This window comes from Protopterus annectens, chromosome 8.part0 (genome assembly GCF_019279795.1).
Source record: "Protopterus annectens isolate FY-2018-M chromosome 8.part0, PAN1.0, whole genome shotgun sequence".
Classification (NCBI taxonomy): domain Eukaryota; kingdom Metazoa; phylum Chordata; order Ceratodontiformes; family Protopteridae; genus Protopterus; species Protopterus annectens.
In genome coordinates this window covers 253,972,640-253,988,798 of record NC_056741.1, presented here as the reverse complement: position 1 = coordinate 253,988,798, position 16,159 = coordinate 253,972,640, and the positions used below count along the sequence as shown (strand labels likewise).

The window sequence follows — 16,159 nt, the reverse complement described above, 5'->3', positions numbered from 1 at the left end:
TTCCAGGGGTAGAATGCAAAGTGAATAAACGTTCCTCACTTTCCGAAAGTGAGACGTTTGTGTTAACATCAGTTAAAATATCATTGTCACGAACAGAACTTTTTCCTCGGACACAGGCTAAAAGTTTTTGGGTAATAATCAGCTGTTGCTGAAGTAACTGCTCCATAAGGTTGATTTACTCCACGTAACACAATCGGTATGTCCACTAGCCACTCTCCTGCACACGAAAAACGGGTTGTCTTGAACTAACAAAACAAACTGAGAACCGTAACTAGTAAATTGAAAATAACAACCATACGAGTACAAAAGAAGGTTTAATGGACATCCAGATAGACAAAACTGAGCACTTTCACCCGCTCACATACGGGTTTCTTCAGAGTTAAATTAATTAAAAAACAGCTGATTAATATACTCTCAACAATTAATAAGTAACAATGAATTGATTGATACTTTGATTGAAATTAATTAAATTAAATTAAATTAAATTAAATTAAATTAAATTATATTATATTCTATTTCTTCTATAGCAACCGGACATATTTAAAAACCAAACTTTCAGTATTCACATAAGAAACTCCACTTAAAGTGTAGTCACATAAACAAATGATATACAATAATAATACATACAACTACTGTAGAACACTTATACATTTAATTAAATACTAGTAAACAATGAAATACTACTAATACCTTATAGGTAGGTATTAGTAGTATTTCATTGTTTACTAGTATTTAATTAAATGTATAAGTGTTCTACAGTAGTTGTTGTATGTATTATTATTGTATATCATTTGTTTATGTGACTACACTTTAAGTGGAGTTTCTTATGTGAATACTGAAAGTTTGGTTTTTAAATATGTCCGGTTGCTATAGAAGAAATAGAATATAATATAATTTAATTTAATTTAATTTAATTAATTTCAATCAAAGTATCAATCAATTCATTGTTACTTATTAATTGTTGAGAGTATATTAATCAGCTGTTTTTTAATTAATTTAACTCTGAAGAAACCCGTATGTGAGCGGGTGAAAGCGTTCAGTTTTGTCTATCTGGATGTCCATTAAACCTTCTTTTGTACTCGTGGCGTGTTGTTATTTTCAATTTAAAGCAGAAGAAGTTTTAAAGAAAAGGGAGGATAAGGCAAAATCTATGCAGACGGTCAATGATTTCTTACAGGTTCAGCCCTCACGCTTCAGCAGAAATTGGTCAACAAAAAATTGGTCCTTTCCAGCTACTGACAGACCACAGAGGGGTAAATACAGGCGCCCAAGGGGCAGAGGACAAGCACAAATCCTTTATAAACCTCGACAATGGGGCACTGCAACACAGAAGGGAAGAGAAGACAGGTCCCAAACTACTAGAAGGCAAACACAATGACTTAAACCTCAAACTGCCAAGCAAAACACCTCTTGGCAGCTCCCTTGGGAGGAAAATTAGCACTTTTTACAGACAACTGGTGCATCGTCACAAATGACAAATGGGTCCTAGACATTATCTCATGAGGATACAGGTTCCATTTCCACACCTTGTCAACGATAAAAGGAATGCCAAACCTGCCACAAAATCAATGGGCAGAGGCACAAAAACAAATTACAGCTCTCATGGACATGGGAGCCATTCAACTGGTACCTACACGGGAGCAAGGCCAAGGATTTTATTCAAGGCTCTTTCTAGTCCCCAGAAAGGACAATGCTTGGAGACCCATTCTGGACCTTTCAATTCTAAACACCTTCTTACAAGTACCCAAATTCAAGATGCTAACACTACAGCAGCTTCTTCCCATGTTGGGCAAGAAAGCATGGCTAGTGACGTTGGACCTCAAGGAGGCATGCCTGCATGTCCCTGTCAGACAAAATTGCAGAAGATACCTCCATTTCATTGCAGGTTCAACCCATTACCAATTCTCTGCACTGCCCTTTGGCTTATCCACTATGCCCAGGGTCTTCACAAAATGCCTGGCACCAGTAATTGCATACTGCAGACAAAGAGGAATTCAAATATACCCATACCTGGACGACTGCCTCATCCAAGCAGAAAGCAAGGACATTCTCTTACAACATCTAGCTTTTATAAAACACCTTCTAAGTTGCCTAGGGTACACAGTAAACGAAAAGAAATCAAAACTGGTACCCTCACAAAATATGACATTCCTGGGTGCCAGCTTGAATACAACGGCCCAGATGGCTTATCTGACGCCTGATAAACAACTGCAACTGACTCAATACTTCAAAACAATGGCAACAAAGACCCAACTCCCTGTAAGAAAAATTCTGTGGGCCCTGGGCTTCATGGCATCTTACATACTACTAATACCATTTGCAAAACTGCATATGAGGAAATTACAGTGGTACCTAAAAAGTGTATGGACTCAACACAGCCACAGCTTGGACACAATGATATCTCTCATTCCCTGCCTTCAACAAGAGTTTCTATGGTGGTCACAGGCATATCACCTCAACAAGGGTCAGCCTTTCACCTTACCCCAGCCAGGCAAACTATGACAACAGATGCATCGGACTATGCCTGGGAGGCACACATGGCAGGATGGTGCGTTCAAGGCATATGGAGTGCAGATCAAAGGAATCTGCACATCAATCAAAAAGAAATGCTAGCTGTACAGAATGCCCTGACCGCCTTCAAGGACCTCTTACATCCAGGACAGCTTACAATAAGGACGGACAACACCACAGTAATGTGGTACATAAACAAACAAGGGGGTACACACTCCTACCCTCTATGCAGGCAAGCAATGATCTTGTGGAACACAGCACTGGCTTACCAAGTTCAATTACAAGCTCAATTCCTGCCAGGAAAAAAGAACACATTGGCAGACGACCTAAGCAGAAACATCATGGATCCCCACGAGTGGAAACTGGAGCCACAAGTATTTGCAATGATAACTCAAAAATGGGGGCACCCAGACATAGACCTGTTTGCCAGCCCCCAAAACTACCAGCTAACAAAATTTTGTACAAGGACATTTCACCATCAAGCTTGGAAAGTGGACGCACTCTCATTCTGTTGGAAAAAGCTGACAGTATATGCCTTCCCTCCATTGCCCCTTCTCACAAAGGTGCTGCTGAAAGTCAGGATGGAGAGACCCCGAATGATGCTCATTGCCCCAGACTGGCCATGCTAGCACTGGTACCCACTATTAAGGAATATGACCCAGGGCCCACCATGGATTTTACCACAAACTACTCATCTGCTCACACAGCAAGACAGTCCGATTCTACACAGCCAGCTCAAAACCTTAAATTTGGCTGCATGGCAAATCACCTAAGCAACCAGCCAGCTCCTCTTTCACAAGCTGTTATGGATGTTATTCTGGAAGCCAGGAGGCCCAGCACCAGGAAAGCCTACTCAGACAAATGGAAAAGATTTTGCGCCTGGAACCAAGCTAAAGGCCAAAATACCCTTCAGCCAGACATACCTCAGATTCTACAATATTTAACTGAGATGTTACACAAAGGGCTTTCTTTTTCATCTATTAAAATCCACGCCTCAGCTATTTCAGCTCACTACAACACGGATCCTCCCTTATTTTCACATCCACTTCTAAGGCAGTTTCACAGAGGGGCCAAAAACATTAGGCCTTCCAGGAGAGCACCAACACCAACCTGGGACCTCAATTTTTTTCTGGAAAAACGTACGCTACCTCCTTTTGAACCAGCTTTCTCAGCTGACTTAAAGTTTATATCATGGAAGACTGCCCTGCTGCTAGCAATAACTTCAGCCAGAAGAGTCTCAGAGCTTCAGGCACTAATGGCAGTAGACCCTTTCCTCATTTTTCATCAAGACAGAGTTTCCCTACAAACTAACCCCTCCTTTATGCCTAAGGTGGTATCCAGTGTGGCTCTAAATCAAACCATCCATTTACCCACCTTCTTTCCAAATCCATAGAACAAAGGAGAAAGACTCCTGCACTCCTTGGACATTCACAGGCAATTACGTTACTACTTGGATAAAACTAAGGTTTTCAGAAAATCTGACCAGCTCTTTGTATCCTATGCTACAGCATCACAAGGAAAGGCTATCTCAAAACAGACCATTTCCAAATGGATAGGACATTGCATATGTTTTTGCTACACCCACCATGGAAAACCAGTTCCTGCTAGCATAAGGCCCCACTCTACCAGGGCAGCAGCTACATCTACAGCCTTCCTCAGGGTGGGGTGCCAACCAAGGATATTTTGGAAGCTGCAACTTGGAGTTCAGTACACACCTTCACCAAAGACTCACTTACCACTTTACTCTAAGACTAGAGCTGGCTTCGCCACTGCAGTTTTGCAGGGCCTTCTAGCCTCCTCTAACCCTGTTTGACTCCACCTCCCATCCTTAGCTTTGGGATTCTACCCAAGTGTGATGACTGCAGCAGGGTAACACGATGAACATAGTACAGTTTTGTACCTACCATAAATGTAGATGTTCGAGTGTATACCCTGCTGCAGTCCAGGTTACCCTCCCTCCATCCCCTCTGACCTAACTAAAACCTTTCAATGCCTTAAAATCTGATACAACCTTTGTAGTGTATTTGCTTATAGCTGGAGGGATGTTTTGTTTGTGCTAAACTTTTATTATTGGTACTATCTGACCACCTTTTGGGGGGGCACCTGACATCTGGGGCAAAAAAAACCTGAAGAAAATGGTGTCGGATGCCTCCTGTATACCCCTGGTGCACTGATGTCAGGGAAGAAGCGACAGCAACCGACGCCGGACCAAGACTTTGGAATTCAGGCCAACTGCGGGACCACCTGACGACAGGATAACCCAAGTGTGATGACTGTAGCAGGGTATACACTCGAACATCTACATTTATGGTAGGTACAAAACTGTACTTTTCAGTCATAACACTTGGGTTATCTGCCTGCAGGTAGCTCTCAGTCGGCCCGAATACCAGGGGCTTAGTATTTCTGCGTCAGTTGCTGTCGCTTCAGGACTGATGTTGGGTCATCAGGGGTATAAAAACAGACAGCCAACGCCATTACATCCGTCTTTCTTGCAGAGGAGCCTGAAGCAGAAGCAGTTTGCATGAGTGCTGGTCGGCTGCTACCTGAGTTTTCTTTTACGAATTGAATCATCCTGAAGTCTTCTAAAGCTAAGTACCCCGTTGGGGATCCTTTTTCTTGCTGTAACTGATGTCAGAAAAAGTTAGCAATTGTCTTACCTGTGGAAAGTAAATACCCTACCGAGATTTTCATTCTGACTGCGTCAGCTGTTTAGGCCCAGACCATGATGTACCTCGCTGTCGGTTTTGTGCCTTGTTCAACGCCCAAACCATTCATTGTCGGGCCCTTATGGTCACTAAATACTTTCGTTCTTGATCTCCATATTCCGAAATGGCTTCGGTAAGCCATCCGACTATCAATATTCCGAAAAAACATAACGATAAAGACAGAGCCAGACCACACAGGTTCAAAGATGCTGACGACACTTCCGTTAAGCTAGTCGCCAGTTTGCCGGTACTCAGTGAGGCACTTTTGCAGCCCCTGATGCCCGCTTCAGTGGATTTTCAGGCCTCTACTATGACCTGTTCGGAGTCCGGTATGCCACAAGATTCTTCTGCGACCATGGAACCTGTGGATGTCTCTACCTTAGTTGGGTCCACAGCCGCTGAGCAGGCACTGGCTTCTGAGGAAGTTCTTCGCACTACCGATGTTCGACACAAACCGACTACTTCAGTTCTGTCTAAAACTACTGAGTTTCTAAGGCCAAGAGTACACACTATGCCTAGAAAACAGACTACCAAAGCGCATGCACCTGCCCCTTGCCACAACATAAAATGCTTAGAATGGAAGAAGACCTTATTATGCTGATTAGGGGAAGTCAGCCTTCCCCTGCTAAGAGAAAAAGAGATCAGTCCCCAGCAGCTTCAACAGACCAAGAGTCCGATGACTCTGAGGTTTCTGACTATGAAGACATGACCTTATTTGCTTATGAGAATTCAGATGCAGAGGGATCCATTCCCTCTGCCTCTCCTCCAGGGGTTTTTTTCTTTTGGTGAAACCTTACATGCTTTGAGAGCATTTCCATTGGGGATGCCAAGACTATCCTCGGTCCAAAAAAAGACTCCGAGAATTTCTAGGCTTGCCACAACATAGGCCTTTAGCAATACCCCCAGTCCTGGAAGTTGTCGAGGATGTCTTTATGGAATCCAGCCTTACTCCTGATACTTTACCCCCTGCTCTTAGGAAACCAGACAGGTACTACAGAGTACCTGACTCTCATAAATTCCTTTTCAAAAATCCTACTGCTGACCCAGAGATCATTTCCCAGGGGCTTAAAGGTATCAAGGCAACTACAGCTAAAAATCCCACCCCTGAGAACAGGGATTCCAGAACTTTGGACAGATGGGGTAAGAAAGTATATACTTTTGCAACTCTCGCCATTAGGGCCTTGAATTGTCAGTTTCACATGCTGAAGTATCAGCAACATATTATGGAACTTATTAAGCAAAAAACAGCTACCTTTACAGACTGTGCAGAAAATAAAGAATTGCAGGAACTTATGTATTCTGCCAGCCAAATCAGCAAGCATACATTGCAGTGTGGCTTTGATGCCATAGAAGCATCTTGCAGGGCAGCAGTCACTGGTTCTGTACTGAGAAGACATGCTTGGCTTAAAGAGCAGACCTTGCCAGATATGTCAAATCAAAGTTATCAGATGCTCCTTTGAACAAGGACAATCTGTATGGCACCAGAGCAGAAGAGGTTCTTAAAAAGATGGAAGAAAAAGCTAAATCTATGCAGACAGTTAAAGAATTCTTACAAGTGCAGCCTTCTAGATTCAGTAGGCATTGTCCCTTGAAACACTGGTCCTTTCCAGCCCCCTCCAGGCAATCTCAAACTAGACCCAAGGGAAACAGACCACCCAGTCTACAGTCTCAGGGTATGCAGAGATTCAAGCAATGGAGTGCCCCCACCCCCAAAGCAGGGAGTGTTAAGCCACTTCCCTACGGTAAGACCTCACAATGACTTCTCTCCTCCACTCCCCACCTCTGCTCAGCTGCTTGTGCCCCAGGAGGAAAATGCTCCCTTCATGCAAAAAAATGGGTGTCCATCACCAAAGACCGATGGGTCCTCAACATTGTATCCCAGGGGTACAAATTCTACTTCCACTCACTGCCTGCCCAAAAGGGTTTCCAGACCTTCCTCCAAACCAGTGGCAGAGGCACAAACTATGTTCAATCCCTGCTCTCTATAAGGGCAATCCAGCCTGTTCCTAGGGCAAGGATTCTATTCCAGACTTTTCCTGGTACCCAGAAAGAGGGCACTTGGTGCCCAATCCTAGATCTTTCAATTCTCAACACCTTCCTGGTGGTACCAAAATTCAAAATGCTCACCCTGCAGCAGCTTCTACCTGTGCTAACCAAAGATGCCTGGTTAGTCACCCTAGACTTAAAAGAAGCCTATCTGCACATCCCAATAAGGGAGTCATGCAGGAAATATCTTTGCTTCAGGGCAGGATCTATGCATTATCAGTTTTCTGCACTTCCCTTTGGCTTATCCACTGCTCCCAGAGTTTTCATAAAATACCTGGCTCCAGCCATTGCTTGTTGCGAACAGAGAAATATTCAAATTTACTCCTACTTGGAAGACTGCCTGATTCAGGCAGGCAGTCAGGAAATGCTGTTGCAGCACTTGACATTTGTACAAAACCTTCTAACCTCCCTGGGGTACACCATCAATGAAAAGAAATCAAAACTAGTCTCCAGTCAAAAGATTGAATTCCTGGGAGCAAGCTTGGGCACAGCATCCCAGATGGCATTCCTCACTCCAGAAAAACAAGCCTATCTGACAGACTATTTTACTCAAATGGCCACCAGAACTCGGCTATCCTCAAGGAAAATCCTGCAGGCCCTAGGGTTCATGGCCTCTTGCATCATACTAATTCCATATGCCAGACTGCATATGAGGAAACTTCAGTGGTACCTAAAAAATCTTTTGTGCCAACATTCTCAGGACCTGTCATACCCTGTCTGAGGACAGAGTTTCTTTGGTGGGCAGCAGCATGCAACCACAACAAGGGACTGGCCTTTACTCTACCCCATGCCACCCAGACCCTAACCACAGACACATCAGACTATGCCTGGGGGACACACATGGATGGCAAGTGCATTCAGGGCCTCTGGAGCCCAAGTCAGTTTCATTTGCACATCAACCAGAAAGAGATGCTAGCTGTGCAGCACACTCTTGACAGCTTTCAGATCCCTACTCTCACCAGGACACCTGCTAATAAAAACAGACAACACCACCGTTATGTGGTACATCAACAAGCAGGGGGGAACCCACTCTTACCCACTCTGCAGGCTAGCTATGGCCCTGTGGAACATGGCCTTGGACATGCAGGTCCATCTGCAAGCTCAATTCCTGCCAGGCAAACAAAACTCACTGGCAGATGACTTAAGCAGAAATCTCCTAGACCCACACGAGTGGCAATTAGAGCCCAACACCTTCACCCTTCTGATCCAGAAATGGGGGACCCCAGAGGTGGATCTCTTTGCCTCCCCCTCAATCACCAGCTCAGCAAATTCTGCACCAGGACACCTCACAGTAGGGCCTGGAAAGTGGATGCCCTATCCTTCCAGTGGGTAAACCTCTCAATTTATGCATTCCCCCGTCTGCCTCTTCTCTCAAGAATATTACTCAAGATAAGACAGAACAGACCAAGGGCAATCCTGATTGCCCTGGACTGGCCACGCTAGCACTGGTACCCACTACTGCGCAGCCTGTCACCGGTGCCACCCTGGCACCTCTGATCCCAATCCTCCTAACTCAGCAGGGGGGACAGATCTTGCATCCGCAACTGCAAACCCTAAATCTTGCAGCCTGACCAGCCTAAGCAAGCAAGTGCTGGACGTCATTCTTGAAGCCAGAAGACCCAGTACAAGGAAATCCTATGCTGATAAGTGGAAAAGGTATTGTTCATGGATTCACTCTAAAGGAGAGGACACAGCACTGCCCTCCTTACCTCTAATCCTGGATTACCTAGCAGATATACTACACAAAGGCCTATCCTTCTCCTCCATTAAGATTCATGCCTCGGCTATCTCAGCTCATTATAATACTGAGCCACCTCTCTTTTCTCACCCTCTCATCAAACAGTTCCTGAGAGGGGCAAACAACTTAAGGCCGCCAAGGAGAGCACCTACCCCTTCTTGGGACCTTAACTTTGTACTGGAAAAACTCACTTTCAGCTTGCAGTGCCAGCAGAGTTAAAATTCCTCTCTTGGAAAACAGCCTTGCTTCTGGCCATCACTTCAGCTAGAAGAGTGTCTGAGTTACAAGCACTATGGCTGTGGAACCCTTCATTATATGCTGACAGGGTCTCCCTCAGGACTAACCCTTCCTTTATGCCTAAAGTATTGTCCAGTGTGGCTTTCAACCAGTCTATCCATTTGCCAACCTTCTTCCCTAATCCTCAAAATAAAGGGGAAAGGATCCTGCACTCCTTGGATGTGCACAGACAGCTCAGATTCTACCTTGATAGGACTAAGCCCTTCAGGAAATCTGACCAGTTACTAGTCAGTTTTGCACCTGGGGCAGAGGGCAAGGCCATTTCAAAACAAACAATTTCCAAATGGATAGCACACTGTATCCATTTCTGCTACAAACACCATGGGAAGCCAACCCTTCAGGGGGTCAGAACACATTCCACTAGGGCAACTTTTACCTTTACAGCATTCCTCAGGAGAGTCCCTACCAGGGACATTCTGGAAGCTGCTACCTGGAGTTCTGTACACACTTTCACCAAGCATTACCACCTGCCTATCTTTTCCAAATCCAGGGCAGGTTTTGCAACAGCAGTCCTGCAGGGCATACTAGCCAGCCCCAACTCTTCTTGACTGCCTCCACCCTTTCTTCAGCTTTGGGAATCAACCCAAGTGTGATGACTGCAACAGTGAAACACGAAGAACATAGTACAGTTGTGTACACTTACCATAAATGTAGATGTTCGAATGTATTCACTGTTGTAGTCCTGGTTTCCCACCCGCCAGCTCCCTTGTCTCTCTCTCTCTCTCTCTCTCTCTCTCTGTGTGTTACTCACCCCTTACAGGGCTATTGGTATTTACTTTTTACTGGTGGTGTTTTTCCCACCATAACTTAGCTCCCTATTTGGGGGGCTCCTGACATTTGGGGCAAGAAAAACAGATGTAATGGCGTTGGCTGCCTGTTTTTATACCCCCTGAAGACCTGATGTCAGTCCTGAAGTGACAGCAACTGAGACAGAAATACTAAGTCTATGGTATTCGGGCCGACTGAGGGCTAACCTGCAGGCAGATAACCCAAGTGTGATGACTGCAACAGTGAATACACTCAAACATCTACATTTATGGTAAGTGTACACAACTGTACTTTATGAAATATTTGTATGAGTTACTTTTCTCTGCCCTGTGTTACACCTCTATTAAGGCTTTTAAGGAAATTTTGGCAGCTGTTTCAATATGTTTACTCATAGATCCTCCTCTTTCTTCTCTGTTTTTGGTAAAACAGTTTCTTACATGGGTGCTACATCTTAGACTTCTAAGAAAACAGGTGGCTTCTTCATGGGATCTTAACTTGGTGCTGGACCAGTTTACCATGTTTCATTTTGAATTGGCTCATTAGGTGGATTTAAGGTTCATTACATAGACTGTACTCCTGACTGCTTTGACATTTGAAAGAAAAGTATCAAAGTTGCAGGATGTCATGGTGGGTGAACCCTGTGTGGTTTTCCTTAGAGATATGGTCTCATTAAGAATAAAATCCCTCATTTATGCAAAAGTTGTTTGAGTTTGGGTTGAATCACACTATCGGTCTCTCTTTGTTTTATCCATATCATAGGAGAAAGAATTCTACACAGTCTGGACTTTGCATAGATAGCTCAGATACTATCTTGACAGAACAAAGTATTTTAGAAAAGGTGAACAGCAGTGTATTTCAGTGATCATTTTAAAAAGTTGGGTCCCATAAGAATGAGTCTTGGAACCCTGAGACTGAATGGCTGAAAAAATGGACTTGCATCTAGCAAGCCCAACATGATCGTTTCAAGGATATAGCCAACCTGCTGGCAGACAGGTTCAGTGAAAACTTCACTCCTTTGTCCCTGCATTAGTAAAACAGGACATCCCCAGTACCCCCCCTCCTCTTATCTCTAGGGAGCAAGTCATCACTACCCTCTCAAAGACAAAAAATACAGCCTCCATGGACCCGATAATATCCCAGGCTGCATCCAATATGAACTCGGGCAGGAACTTGCAGCACCATGGCTTCATCCCAGCCAAGTGGAGGACAGCTACTACCATCCCTTTGCACAAAGGCAGAGTGTCCACTGATCCAGGAAATTATAGACCCATCAGCCTAACTAGCCTGATCTGCAAGGCCTTGGAGCAGATTATCATGGGCCTCATTAACAAGGACATTGGCATCCTCCAGGTACTTGATCCCACACAGTTTGGTTTTGTCAAGGAGAGGTCCTGCCTGTTAAATTTGGTCGACTCCTTTGAGACAGTCACTAAGGCCATGGATGAGGGGAAGACGGTGCAGACCTCCTACCTAGACCTGGCCGAGGCCTTTGATACTATTCCCCACTAAGGTATAATAGATAAACTCTCTCGACTAAGCATCAATCCATATGTTACCAGATCAGTAGCAAACTGGTTTACTGATAGAGCCCACCTAGTCAAAACAGGGGAAACCACCTCAAGTAGTAGACTCGTAATAAGTGGTGTACCCCTGGGATTGGTTTTGAGGCCTCTGCTGTTTGGGATACATTTCTCAGAGGTGCATGACAAATCTAGTGGGCTATGGCTGGCCATGTTTGCAGAAGACTGCAAGCTGGGTGTTGTCATCAATTCCCCTAGTGATGTGGACGTCCTCCAAGAGGGTCTCACCCAAACAAATGACTGGTGGCAGAAACATGGCCTCAAACTGAATGCCAAAAAATGCATCATCATCCCTTTTAGGGAGAATGATGTCCCCAGAAATTGTCACATTGGTAATAAGGCACTAAGCACACAGTCAGTAGTGAGAGACTTAGGCACCCAGGTTGATAGCGAACTGACTTTTGACCGCCATATTGCCTCCATTGTACAGAAACTTTCTGCATGACCCACCTCATTAGGAAGGATATCTCATCCAGGGACAAGGTGGTCATAACATCCCTGCATTCTTCCCTTATAAGATCCATTATTGAGTACAATGCCCCTTTTGGCATGTACCTCACAAAGCGCATATGCAGCAGCTGGAGAGATCACAGAGGTTCCTCACCAGGAGAATCCAGGGCTTCAAACATCTATCCTACACAGATAGGCTAAAAGTTCTGTCCTTCCACACAGTCTCTTGCAGACTCCTCAGAGGTGACCTCTGTCTGGCATACAAAGCAATCTGAGACCCTGCCCTGAAGGGACTGCTGTATATCCGCAAGTCAAGCTCCACTTGATTAGCCCGCACGCGTGACCTCAGCCTGGTCTGTGACATCAATAGTACTTGTTGACGGGACAGATTTGTGTTCCAGAGAACCCCCTTTTGTGGAATAGACTCCCTCTCCACATAAAGCAGAGTACCTTATTAAACCTTTTTAAATGCAACCTGGATAACTGGATGGGGAACAAAAAATACACCCCTGGGATTCCACCTGTGTCCCTGCTTGACAGTGGCATAGGGTTCTGACTTGTTTGGAACATGGGCTAAATTCTTGGCTAGGCTTGTAAGGGCCTCAGGGCCAATAGCCTAGTAACTTTTTATGATCTTATTGTGTGAGGTATGGCGATATCTGAGTGAGTGCATATATATTTGGGGTGTGTGGGGGGGGAGCTTTTTCTTAGATCAAAGGGTGCAGGGGACTTGCTCCCCCTGTTTAGTTTTAAAGGAGACAGGGGATCTTAGAGATGTGCTTTTCTCTTGTAGTTTCAGTCTTTTTTTGTTGGCACTATGGATTTTGAGTGTCAATATTTCAGAAGAGAGCTTTTATCTTTTATGATGGGACAAAGAAGGGACAACTCATGTTGTCCCTTCTTTGTCCCTTTTTTTTTGTTTTATTGGTTTTCTAGTGGAGCCATTATGCTTATTGTTTGTGTGGTAACAACTTTTCTTTATTTCTAGCCTTTTTCTTTTCTTTTTGCTCTGTATTTATGAAGATATTTCTGCTGTTTTTTTTTCATCATAATGCTTATGTGGAAGTTGACTGAAGAGTCTTCTGTTGCAAGCCAGAATTAGTATTGATAATTAAAATAGCTGGTAGTGAGATTTTGAAGTTTGTGAGGGAGAAAGAATCCATGACTGAATGTGAGGTCTAGGTGGGCTGTACTATTCCAGTTGTACTAGTTGCATTCCAATTGTTCCAGTTGTCCCACACTGTGGAAAGTATCACATATAATTCCCCTCCACAAAGGCGGACCTGCCACAGAACTAACCAATTACCGCCCCATAGCTATTCTCTCTCCACTCTGCAAAATACTAGAGAGATGCATACACTCTCAGGTTTCAGACTACCTCCTTACTAACAACCTCCTTTCCAATACTCAGCATGGTTTCTGACCAAACCATAGCACCACCACTGCCTTACTCTCCTTTACTAACACAATCCTTCAGCATAAAAACAATGGCTATCTCTCCTCTGCTACTTTCCTTGACCTATCTAAAGCATTTGACATGGTCCCACACAAACAACTCATCTCTGTCCTCAATAACCTATCCTTCTCTCAATCAGTCACCAACTGGTTTCAGAGTTACCTGTCTGACCGCCAACAATCCGTTGTATGGCAGAATTACATATCTCCCCAACTACCTGTCTCCAGGGGTTCCCCAAGGATCCATCCTTGGACCCCTACTCTTCTCTGTTTTCACCAATAATCTAACCTCTGCCACCAAACATGGCACACTCTCGTACAATACGCAGATGACTCAACCATCATCTGCTCAGCCCAGTCCCTACCTAAACTGCAAAAAGTCGCACAGGAAGCCTTCTCCTCTGATGAAACTTGGTTATCTGATGCCCAATTAATACTCAACCCAAACAAAACTAAACTACTCATCTTCTAACCCACCAAACATACTCAAAACAACTCTCACTTTAACATCACAGCAAAAGACAACACCACTATATACCCAAATGAACACACCAAATTGCTAGGAGTGGAAATAGACAATAAACTAAAATTTGACATTCACATATCCATGACCATAAAAAAAGTCCACAAAAAACTAGGAGCGTTATACAGAAATAAGCAACTTCTCACCAAAGCAGCAAAGATTTCTGTAGCAAATTCCCACCTTATCTCCACCCTACTTTATGCCTCTCCAATATATACCAACCTAAGGCAATGCGATCTAAACAAACTAGAGACCTCCTACAACAAAATCACCAAATTTGCCACATGGGCATCCTACCGTAGTCATCACTGTCTCTCACTTGCTGAACTGGGCTGGCTTGAACTTCCTCACCTCCTTCAATGGTATCAACTCTCACTTGCCCACAAACTAGTAAACCATCCACTAAATGTCCCATCCCTCCAGAATCTACTCCAACCCTATCGCACCACTAGACCACTAAGATCCAGCAACAAAAATCACATGCAGATCACTAAAGCCAATAACTTTGCTGGTGAAGCACTATTCTCTTGCACCATAGCCAAATTATGGAACTCCCTCCCACCCACAATTACCTCCATACCATCATGCACCCACTTCAAAACTTTACTAAAAGCGCACCTAAAAACATGCTGGCTATGCCCTTGCAACTCCCACTGTAATACTTATTATACAGCAGGAACTTCTTATTGTAACATTTGTTAATGTTTGTTATGTACTTCACAGATAAAGATTCTAGTTGTCTACTGATGTACTGTGTTCTTCATCTGTAAATATGTTGCAAGTAATTGCTATGTTAAATTGTTAATCGCTATGAAATCCAGTGTAACTACTGTCTGTTTATTTTAACTGTGGAGCTTTTCTCCCCGGGCCTCTGCTGAAAATGGGCAAACATCCAGTTGGACTCTCCTGGTCAACAAATGTAAATAAATAAATAAATAAGTAATGTATAAAATAAATCCATATATACCCACACCCATATACCTGCGTGCACATGGAACTACATTTTATGTAATATGTGTTGTGTATACATGTATATAGGTTTGTACCCTTACAAGGCACTTTGCAAGCTGACCTAGACATGTGCTTTCCCTTGGATCACACTACTGACCTTCTCTGTGTGAGGTGGATCTTGGATACCCAGAGAAAGAGAAAAAGATGGAATGACCCCTTTGTCAAAACAAAAAATTAAAGAAACTAGTGGGTAGAAATCAGCAAGTCTTCATTTTAAGGAATGGCAGAAATCCTGTAGTGTTCCATATCTGGAGCTGTGCTTCATCCTACTGTTAGTAACTGGAACTGAAGTCAGTGTACATTAACAAAAAGAAAGATTCCCTCCATCATCAGAAAAGCAGACTTTGGTGAAGCAACCATTGTTTTTCATTTCCTTTGGACATGTTCTCTGTTGTCTTCTAGGATCAGTGATGAAGACAGAATTAAAGATTTCCAGGACAAATGTCCCCCTCACCCCACCCCAGTTAAAGCCCAGCAGAACCTTTGAGCTGTGTGACCTAAAAAATGTATATTGGGATAATCAGCCAATGTTATATTGCCATTTGTGGAAGTGTATATTTTTCTACTGATTTAGTTACACTGCTGAAGACATTTTAAGTTTCTCCTGCTTATACTTCTATACAGCACACACTGCATATTTCCAACAAGTACAGGAAGTGTTTTCATGGTGAGTCTGTAGAGGAAGTCTTCATCCATTGGAGTGACAGAGCTGGGTAAGTTTGTTGGGGCTGGTAATCAGCTGAATGGGAATCAAATAGCTTGATAAAGTATTGTTTGTGCTGCTTTGCTCGTGGACTGGTATTATTTCCCTCATCCATTCCCCTCACTCCTTAATATGAAGAACCGTGGGCACCTGTGATATTGTAAAGAATCAGTCTCGTACTAAATGGAGACAGTGATCACTGTTAAGTAAAACTAGCTAATCACTCAGGATTGAAGCATGTCGTTTGCATAATGTTTTGTGAAAAGCATGTAAGGACTTGTCTTATTAAAGATAAAAGTGTACAGTAAAGAATAAGCTGCCAGTCTGAATGCTGAGGCCATAGCTGTGATGTCACAGAGTGAGAACTCTTCA

General features: G+C 43.7%; 1 protein-coding gene across 1 annotated transcript in view; it reads left to right on the top strand.

Moving 5' to 3' along the window:
* SLC39A1 (solute carrier family 39 member 1) overlaps positions 1-16,159 on the top strand; it is a 373,077-nt gene that overhangs the window by 74,381 nt on the left and 282,537 nt on the right. The window lies entirely within an intron of this gene.